Genomic DNA, 10,663 nt, shown 5'->3' on the forward strand with positions numbered 1-10,663 from the left:
CGGGCATGCCCTAGTACTTGAAAAATCTTAGATTTTGCAAGTAATAAATACGAGTTCAATGCAGGGGGGCAATAATAATAGGCCCATCTGATCATAGCCTGCGCCAGTGTTGCCAATCTATGGTTGTTTGTCTTTCCTCTGTCCTTTTTAAAATGCTGAGCATCAAGGAAGGAAGCAGCAGTCAGTACATACCACTTTTAGTCTTTAGTATGATTTGACTAGGGTTTGAACCACTGACCTCCCAGACTCAGAGTAGAAAGTGGACACTCAAACCATTACAACAAATAGGTTGGACATTACTATCCATGTTTTGTTGCCCACAATGCCAGAACAGAAAGAGGCAGAGGAAAACCAGGAAGACAGTGATGATGAAGAAGAAGAGGAAGGAGAAGAAACAAGTTCTGACGATTAATATCATCCTTGGAAACTGTTTGTTATTTTCACAATTGTAAACCTAAAAGGCAAGCAGTGGTGTGGTGGCATGGATTTGTGATTTCTGAGTGATCCTAATGTCGAATTTTGTAATCTGTCATGAATTTGCCTGGATTCTAATACTCTATAACAGTGGTGGGCAACCCAAGCTAATCAGAGGGCATAAGCTGAGTCCTAGAATGACTCCAAGCACCATAAGCCCCCACCCCCCCCCCCCCGCCCCCCGCACCCCACTTTTTACATCAAAAATAAAACAAGTCAAAATAATGGATGCATATGTCTGTCCGGCCTTCGTAAAATGATGGACTTGTCTACACTCAGAAGTGGGGATATGTTACTTGTTGATCTGAGTGGTATATCTCATAGCAGTATGTTATAGACTTGTTAGGTCAGAAGACCAAATGTCTCTGCAATAAGCTTGGTGTTAACTCTTCTGAGGTTAACGTGAACTTGATCTCATCGAAGTTGAGACACGACCTTCTTATGGTTGACCTTTCGGGAGTTGGTGGAAGTCTCATTCACATCAACTTGTGATAAAGGACCTTGCAGAGATTCATTCGCCGTATACAATTCTTGTGAAGTTAATGTGACAGTGCAGTTTTTACTGCTACATTAAGCCAATTATAGCATCAGTTCGTTTCCCTCCTCAACTTGGAGCAATCCATTTTCCCCTTTCCCCCACGCTGACGCGAAGTGGAATGGGAGAGTCCAGTAGAAGAACTGGTTCAACCAGTTGTGCAGCGATTCTCTTCAGAGAGCATGGGCAAGCTTTTGCAAAGCAAAACATGTACAACTTGTAACTGGAATTTTGCGGTCTGCAGTATGGAATCAAAGGGAGGCACCAAGCGCCCCTCCCTTTATATAAGGGATCGTTTCTCTGTATGCAGCTTTAACATGGGGACTGAAAATACTGTTACATTTGTAGGGGGTAGGCGATACCTTAGTCCAGGTAGAATGCATAGGTAGTGTGCTTCGACTGTCGTGAAGAAGACGAAACCTCGATGTATCATAAGTCGGAAATTCATGGAGACTGTATGTCAGGTAAGCTTGTATCTTCATCCCCATGAGAGGGGTGGGGTTTGTTAATTAGCGAGGGATTATGGGTAAATTAATCCCCTGTTTGTAATTGTCTCTGTAACATTTTCCTGTGTTCCTTATGACACCGCACTACACACCATAGCCAAGCCCAGCAATCGACACCATACTTAATGACACGAATTAAAAACCAACCGGAAACCAGGCATCGAACACTACTGCTGGTGCCGCAGCCGCTACATCACCACCTCAATCAGGCTGAGCCGTGGAGCCACGCCCCGAAGAGCAGTGATTGGTCCGGGCACAGTAAAGTGGTGCCAATTTTATTCATACACCTGCATGAAGAAGTAAGTGTATTGTTACGTGCTCCTCCCCAAACCCCGGTCACAGTGTACCTCCGAGCCCCGAAAGGTGTCACGGCAGAAATATGTGCCAATGACCAATGGTGAAACCACACCAATCAGTTGTTACAAAACCCAAGTATTGCATTAAAATCACACAATAATAACAACTTGCGCAAGTACAAGAAAACCTCAATTGCACAGCAAACACCATATAATTCCTATGATGGTACCACCAGTTTCTTAACTCAATAACTCACGGTACTCCACGTGAGCGAACTGTAACACCCCCAAAGTCACTGTCACGACACCAGGCCCAAGTCGATCCACGCGCCGGTGATCACAAGAAAAAGGTCGTATTGAGACCCAAACCCAGGACGGCTGACAGTCGACGCTGCAGAAGAGCCGCTGGGTGAGGTCGGGCCGGCGTCGGTCAGGTAAAGGTTCACCCAAAAGTCGACTGGGAATTCACACCTTCGGTTCACCAGACAATGATGCTGACATGAACGAGCAGCAGTTCCAAAGTGGAGAACCACGAATTCCCAAGCGAAATCCACGACACACACGAAAACCAGGCGAATCGCTGGTGCGAGGTGAAATGGCTGGTGTGAGGTGAAATGGCGGACGGGCCCGTAATGGAGACGTACCTGCTCTCCAGCAATGATTCACTTTCGGAACCAAAAGCAAAACCCGTCACGCAGGTTTATCTGCCACAACAATAACGACACTGTCACAGGAATCCCTTTCCCGGGGAAACCAATATTCGCTCATGACCACTGTCCCCCAGCGTCCGCTCGACACCTCGAAGCAGATCGGCCTTTCTTTCCCGATCTCACTTGATCCGCTCCAGCCTCTTCTTCCTCCTCTTCCGGTTTCTCCCGATCCATTTAGTTTTTCTTTTGAAACACTAATTTTTACCTTTGAAGACAGTTATCTCCATTTCACACTCAAACTGTAACAATAATAGTATATGAAACTAAAAATGCTTCCAGTGGATGAAAACCACAAAGACGGAAGTGACGAATCCGTAACAGTATTTTATTTGCCAGATGTAGGGCACCCCTTCAGATGAACTTTTCTAGAGCATTACTTGGTTCCTCCGAAGAACACAAGGGTAGTCCAGCATACACACGAGATCTTTTGAATGCCCCTTATTTTGTATTGTTTGGAATTTTGTACAAGCTATGAAATGTCCATTCTCTTCCATACTTTGCCACATGGCACATACCCTCATATAAAGGGGCCTTTTCTATGCCCCTGGAATTTTACCCAAGAATACTAGTAAACGATTTGTAGACACTTAGTTTACAGTTTATTAATATGGAATCAATTTGATGACATGCTTGCCGAATGTACAGCATATTGTTGTTATTTTAAACATATTGTAATGTTTTCATTGGTATTTTTGGATTACACAGGTTTGTTTGTGTGTTTCAAGCTGGAATAAAGAACGACAGGACCACACTCTCATGTTGTGCTGAGGTCTGAATTATGCGTTAGATTAAAAACAATTGTTCAAGTATTTTTGAATAGGTCACACGCTCTTCAAATCGGAGTTAATGAATAAACCCCTTTTGTTCTAAATGTGCTGTGATGGATGAGTTCAAAGGGACTTGTGCATCACAGTGAAGCAATGCCTAACATGTTTGCTTTATGCATCAATGAATGTTGGCATTGTTAAAATTTGATAGTTTTTATTTGTATGACCAAAGTAGCTGTGATATTGGCTGTATAAAAAGGTTAGGTTGCTGTTGTTGTTGCTGTTAAGAGAGATGTGAAGGTGGGCAGTATCCACCCAATCACATGTGATCAGCTGTTGGCAGTGTATTTTATGATTCAATTCCCCTCCCTCCATCCTCCTCGTGTACTTTTGGCCTCGTTCACCCACCCTGCACTTCTCTGGAGCTCTCATATAGTCCTGAAAACCTTCTGAGGGTGGGATTTTGCAGGTTCCAGTCAGTCTGCCCTAATAGTATTGTGGTAGCTCATCATCAAAATAACTGACCGAGTTGAGTCAAAGGTGATGCCAGGGGTGCAGAGTGGCTGGTGTTGGGGTCCAGACGTCCATGGTGTTAGTGCTTTGTAGGCTAGCGTTGCCCTCCTGAGAGTGGTCAGTGTTGCTTGTGTGGGTGACATGATCTCTCCACTGATTGGGAGTCCACCTGTGGCCAATTCAATTGACTGGACATGATTTATAAAGAAACACACCTTTCCATATAAGGTCCCACAGTTGACAATGCATATCAGAGCAGAAACTCGTCCATGAGGTCCAAGGAACTGTGCATAGAAATCCGAGATAGAATTGTGAAGAGGCGTAGATTTGAGGACGGGTATAAAACAATATTTCTAGACTGTTGAAAGTTCCCAACAGCACAGGGGGCTCCATCATTAGGAGATGGAAAGAATATGGAATTACCCAGACTCTAGAGCTAGCCGTCCAACTAAACTGAGCAACTGGGCAAGAAGGATGTTGATCAGAGAGGTGACCAAGAACCAACGACCACTGTGCCAAAACTACAGAGTTCTTTGGCTGAGATGGGAGAACCTACCGGAAGGACAACAGTCTTGTAAGCATTTCTCAAATCTTGGCATTATGGGAGAGTGGCCAGATGGAAGCAAGTCCTGAGAAAAAAGGCACATGACTATGCCTGGAGTTTGCAAAAAGGCACTTGGAAGACGCGAAGAGCATGAGGCAAAAGCTTCTGTGATCTGATAAGACGAAAATTAATCTCTTTGCCCTGAATGCAAAGTGCTACATCGAGCGGAAACTGAGTACATCTCATCACCCATCTAACACCATCCTTACTGTGAAGCATGGTGGTGGCAGCATCATGCTATGGGGATGCTTTTCAGTGGCAGGGACTGGGAGACTTGTAAGGATAGAGGGAACAATTATTGGAGCCAAATACAAGCAATTCCCTGAGGAGAACCTGATTTGGAGTGCAGAAGACCGAAGATTGTGGTGAAGATTTATGATCCAACAGGACAATGACCCCAAGCATACAGCCAAAGCAACACTGGAATGGCTTCAGAACAAGACCGTGAAAGTCCTTGAGTGGCCCAGCCAAAGCCCAGACTTCATCCCATTGAAAATCTGTGGACTTGAGACTTGAAAAGACTTGAAGATTGCTATTCACCAACATTCCCCATTCAACTTGACAGAGCTTGAGCAAATCTGCAAGGAAGAATAGGAGAAACTCCCCAAATCCAGATATGCAAAGCTGATACCGACACACTCAAGAAGACTAAAAGCAGTAATCACTGCCAAAGGCATTTCTATAAAGCATTGACTCAGGGAGTTGAATACTTATGTAAATTAGATTTGCTGTGATTTATTTTGAAACTGTGAAAAAAACTCCACTTTGACATTGTGTCACTGATCTACATTATTATGTTTAGATCAGTGACAAAAAAATCTCAATTTAATCCATTTTAAATTCAGTCTGTAACATTACAAAATGTGAAAAAGTCAAAGGGGATGAATACTTTCTGAAGACACTGTATAGGGAGATAAAGATAAAAGAATTGTTTTGACCATTCTGTGGGTTTTGTGAGGTCCAAAGCCAGGGTTGTGATTTTTATTCATCTTGAACTTACTTGTGCATCTTCTTTTTCATCATGAACTGATGTACAGGGTCGTTTGCCATTTCTCTTCCCAGCGGTCATCAGGACAGGAATTTATTTGGGATACCGATACATAATGTTTGACTGTTTTTGAAAGGTAGCGTGAAGCCTTCACCGATCACTTGTGAATGTCGTCAGACGTGATACCCAGATAAACTCTCGTTAAGAGTTAACTCTCTCCGAAGGACATTCATTGATCAAATTCCCTGCCTGTGAAGTACCAGGTGTAGGTTGGGATGGGGAGGCCCAGCTAATAAACTGTCACCCTGGTGTTTTGCAGTCAGGGTGAGGCATCAATGTGTGCACCGTCCCTTGGATAGATGTCCCGTGTGCCAACATGAGTTGGTGGATGTTAAATATTGTTATGTCAGGTGGGGTAGTGATATGTAGAGCCAGCTAGATCTGAATAGGTAACGTGCTTCGGCTGTCACGGTAAGGAATCTGCCCTGTAATAAGTTTCATGTGTAGGCGTTTTGTCGGGTAAGAGTATACCTTTGAACATACCAGGATGTTCGGGTGTTAAGTAGTGTAGGGATTAAAAGATAAAGCCCCTGTATGTTACATCTGGTAGCCAAACCTTTGTCCCTTTTGGCAATGCACACCTGTAGACACTTAGTTAGGCTCTTTATTGCAACATTAAATAATTCCCTTCTCTGACATGGCTTTGGAAGACGAACAGGCAAGGGGGCCGGCTCGGGGCGCCGCCGCATGGACTGCGGCCAGCTGCACCTACGAGCTATGATCACGCTACACGCACGTGCTATGCCCACGCTACACGCACGAGCTATAACCACGCCCAGGAGAACTGTGATTGGTTGGTGCGGAAGGTGCGAATCAACGCGGAAGGCGCGAGGAGGGTCGGCAAATGGCGGGAAGCTGCGATGCTCTGGTTGGGTGCCGCGCTAAGGCTGACGTCACCACCAGAGGTTATAAAAAGAGTGCGCCGAACTCTGTGTGCAGATTCCTGGCCCTGGCAGTCCCGGTGCGATCCCGAGTTGAGTAGAGTCCTGTCCCTGGTTGAGTTGGCTCGCAGTCTTGTCCCTGGTTGAGTTGGCTCGCAGTCTTGGCCCTGGTTGAGTTGGTTCGCGGTCCTGGCCCTGGTAGAGTTGGCTTGTGAGTAGCAGCGCTAGCTCTAAGCGCAGTTCGCAGACCTGTCCCTGGTCGAGTGGAGAGTTACAGCTTCAGCAGCTTTAGTCCCGGCCGGCAGCCCGAGTGGAGTCCGACCCCGAGTTGAGTTGAGTCCGAGCCTGAGTGGAGTTCGCTTGCTTCGTGTAACCCTGCGTTGGACCTTCGGTGGACGGACCTCGTGGGGGGGGGGGGGGGGGAGGGGTCGACGAGGAGCCTGGAGTGGGCATTGGGCCGGGCCTACGCGGTGCTGTGCTGCTGGAGTGAGGGGCCTCTTGGTGTGCAGCGGAGATTGAAGACGACAAGACCAGAAAAGTCCGAGCTCCACATTTCACAATTATATAACGGACGTGTTATTTTGGTTAATTCTTTTCCCTCGTCTGTATTCGAAGTCGGTGTGTGGGATCCCAATCTAGGATTTAGTACATTTTGTTATCGGCGCGTGCTTTTCCTGTCCTTGCCTTTATTTGTAATAAACCCTAATATTATTTTCCATTCCCTGTTAAACCTGTGTTCGCTTGAGATCATTAATTCCCCGGAGGATCGATGCCGCGGTCGGCACGCTCCAGTTAAGCTTTTACAACAGCTCCCACTTTCCTTCTTCCTCCCGTGGCCATAGTTGAGTCCGTATTTGGCCGACGCCTCAATTAAAGCCGTTTTCGGTCCATCTGCGAGCCTCTGGTATTAACCGGAGGCTACGCACGACAATATCATGAAAGTTACTTTACAGCAGATATCGGTGTGAAGGATTTGTTGACAAAAGTCGGTTACGTTTGTGGAGTAAGTTTGGAGAGCAGATTGGCAGTGATGTGAGAGTAGCGAGCACAGATCGTGGTGATGAGGGATTCTACAATGTTTCATCCGTATCCGTCCACAACATTTTTAGATATCCTGCTATATATAGTTTTTGGCCCCATCTCTCAATGGTGAAGAATCACTTTTAAAAATTCTCATATCCGGATCCGTATTCAGATCTTCACCAAAATTGAATCAATTTCTCATTGTCACACACCCAAGCTGTCCACCCAGTTTTGTCCGAATCCGTCCATAACTTTTTGAGATATCCTGTTCACAATCAGACAACTAGACAGATGGACAGACAGACACGGGTGGAAAACATAACCTCCATCCTCCTTTGGTGGCAGAGGTAATAACATGCTGGAGTAACTTAAGAGTCTTCAGCTTTGTCAGGCAATCATTCTAAAATACAGGTGAGTCTCGGGATTTACCTATGACTAAAGAGTTAAGAAACGGGAGCTGTTTCTTTTTGAGTTTCTTTTTCATAATGGCTGAAGGAGAAATAAATGTGAAACTCAAAACCAATGTAGATTCATCTGCTCAAACATTTATCCTATACAGCTACTTTGTGGGGAGTATAAGCGATTGAAGGTGAACTCAGGCTTTCTCTCATACCCAACCTCCTTACTCTCTCCGACTTTTGCTCCCCCCTCCCCCCACCCTCATCCCAGCCCCTTTCCTTTCAGCCACTCATCGACTCATGTGCAATGTCTTCGTTCCCCCGTCCCCCCTTTGATTCGCCGTGGGTCTGTGAACCTGCTGCCCTCTGTCGTTTAGCTACTCCATGAGTCTATATTTCTGTACACAAAATTAAAGAAATTGGAAAAACTCGGGTTTGCTCCGTTTAAAACAGAAACCGATCGGGGAGAGACCTATGAAGAACCACCTTTAGAGGCCATTTTCCCTGCAGAGCAGGGGTTGGCCTTTTTCGGGCACCTTACTCCCCTTTTTGAAGCAATGTTTGACGGCCGGATGCCCTTCCTGCCGCCAACCCTGTTAGTCACCTCTTGCGACACACAGGGAATTATCAGCGAACTGGTACTCAATTTCCTGACCTCAGAAGAATGACAGGCTGAGTCAATACCTGGCGTTAATTCAGTGATCGACCGGGATTCAAACCCAGGATCCTAGGATTTCAAGCCACACCCTAACCGCTATGACAACACCAGGCTTGGGGAGAGACCTGTGGATGAGCAGAATTTATGAATCGTGTTCCATGCAATTCCATGCTATTCCACACAATTCCATACTATTCCACACACTTACATACTATTCTGCCCAATTCCATACTATACTACCCGATTTCATACTATTCTGCACAATTCCATACTATTCCACCTGATTTCATACTATTCTGCACAATTCCATACGATTCCATCCGATTTCATACTATGCTGCACAATTCCATACTATTCCACCCGATTTCATTCTATTCTGCACAATTCCATACCATTCCACCCGATTTCATACTATTCTGCACAATTCCATACTATTCCACCCGATTTCATACTATTCTGTACAATTCCATACTATTCCACCCGATTTCATACTATACTGCACAATTCCATAATATTCCATGCAATTCCATACTATTTCGCAGAATTCCATGCTATTCCGTGCAATTCCATACTATTCAGTGCAATTCCATACTATTCCACACAATTGCATACGATTCCACGCAATTCCATATTATTACGCGAAATTCCATGCTACGAAGGAAGTTTCTGAAGCTAATGAAGGGCTCTCGTGGTTGGGGGTAGGGGGGAGGGGGATGGGGAGGAGGTAACTATGAGGGTGAATTTTTTGGGGGGTGGGGAAGTAGTAACTATGAGGACGAATTTTTTTGGGGGTGGGGGGGGGTTAACTGAGGGCGAATTTTTTGAGGGGTGGGGGGAGGTGGTAACTATGAGGGCGAATTTTTTTGTGGGTGGAGGGGGAGGAACTATGAGAGCTTTTGGGGGGGGAGGGGTAACTATGAGGGCGAATTTTTTGGGGGTGGGGAGGGGTGGTAACTATGAGGGCGAATGTTTTGGGGGGGGGTGGAGAGGGGTAACTATGAGGGAGAATTTTTTGGGGGGTCGGGGGGGTGGTAACTATGAGGGCGAATTTTTGGGGGGGTGGAGGGGGGGTGGTAACTATGAGGGCGATCATTTCGGGGGGGTGGAGGGGGGAACTATGAGGGCGAATTTTTTGGGGGGTCGGGGGGGTGGTAACTATGAGGGCGAATTTTTTGGGGGTTGGGGTTCTCTGCCTTATGTCTTTACAACATAATTCGCTTGAGCGAATCACACACGACGTAGGTATACCATGGATATCATTTGTAAAAATAAAAATCTACATTATATTGTTGCACCCTGAAAATTATAGGGATCGTCAAGGTACACACACACACACACACACACACACACACACACACACACACCCATATATATATATCGCGTTTGGTCAGTCACAAAGCACGTAACAAATGGGACGGACTCTAAGCGATTCGGAACCCCACCCCCACCCCACCCACCCCCAACAACCCCACCCGGCCCCTCGAACCCCCGCTCTTTGAGCCCCGGTGTCTGATTGTACTGTCACCGCCGAAGGTGACTCATTCGAACGCCTCCGATTTGTAGAACCCAAAATCTTTTAAAAGGGAGTCGCGGTCGCTTGTAAAAGCCGCTAAGGAAACGCCGTTTAATTATCCGTTAAGTGACGTTTTCCTCGTCCCAAAGCACCGTTTGCTCGCCGGACAGCCTCCCGCGTCGCAGGTGCATCGCTCGCGCCCGTCCGTCTACAGGTAAGTCGCGCGTTCCGTGGTGCCGCGGTAAAGGTTGCGAGTCACGTCGGTGTCCATTTGTCCGGTCGTGGTGTAAACGGTGTAATTGGCACCTCGGGGTGTTTACGCGCGAGTGATGCGGTCGCACGCAATACCCCGGAGATATGGTCCTTCCCAACAGCACGTCCACAGGTGGAGCGACTCGTGGAAGGGAAGACGCGACACCTGGTGTAACAAAGTCCGTTCACAATTCCAATTGGAGTTGAGTGATAAATCGCTCTCCCTTCCCACGGAACGCTCAAATTAATGCGTCCCGTTTTCCATGCATGTCCCACATGTGTCGGTCGTGGTGTTTCGTGTCGGACAATGAGTCGGGCTTTGTGCGGGGGGGGCAGGTGGAGGTGCTAAAGGAACGTGCGTCCGCGGAAATGCGCTCATTCAATGTCCGGCGATTTACAATTCATTCGTTTATCTTATCATTCCAAACGTAATCGAAAACAAAACTGCAATCGTAGTTCGCTAACTTTCATATTCCGCACAAACG

Source organism: Myxine glutinosa, chromosome 7 (assembly GCF_964187855.1).
Source record: "Myxine glutinosa chromosome 7, kmMyxGlut1.1, whole genome shotgun sequence".
NCBI lineage: Eukaryota > Metazoa > Chordata > Myxini > Myxiniformes > Myxinidae > Myxine > Myxine glutinosa.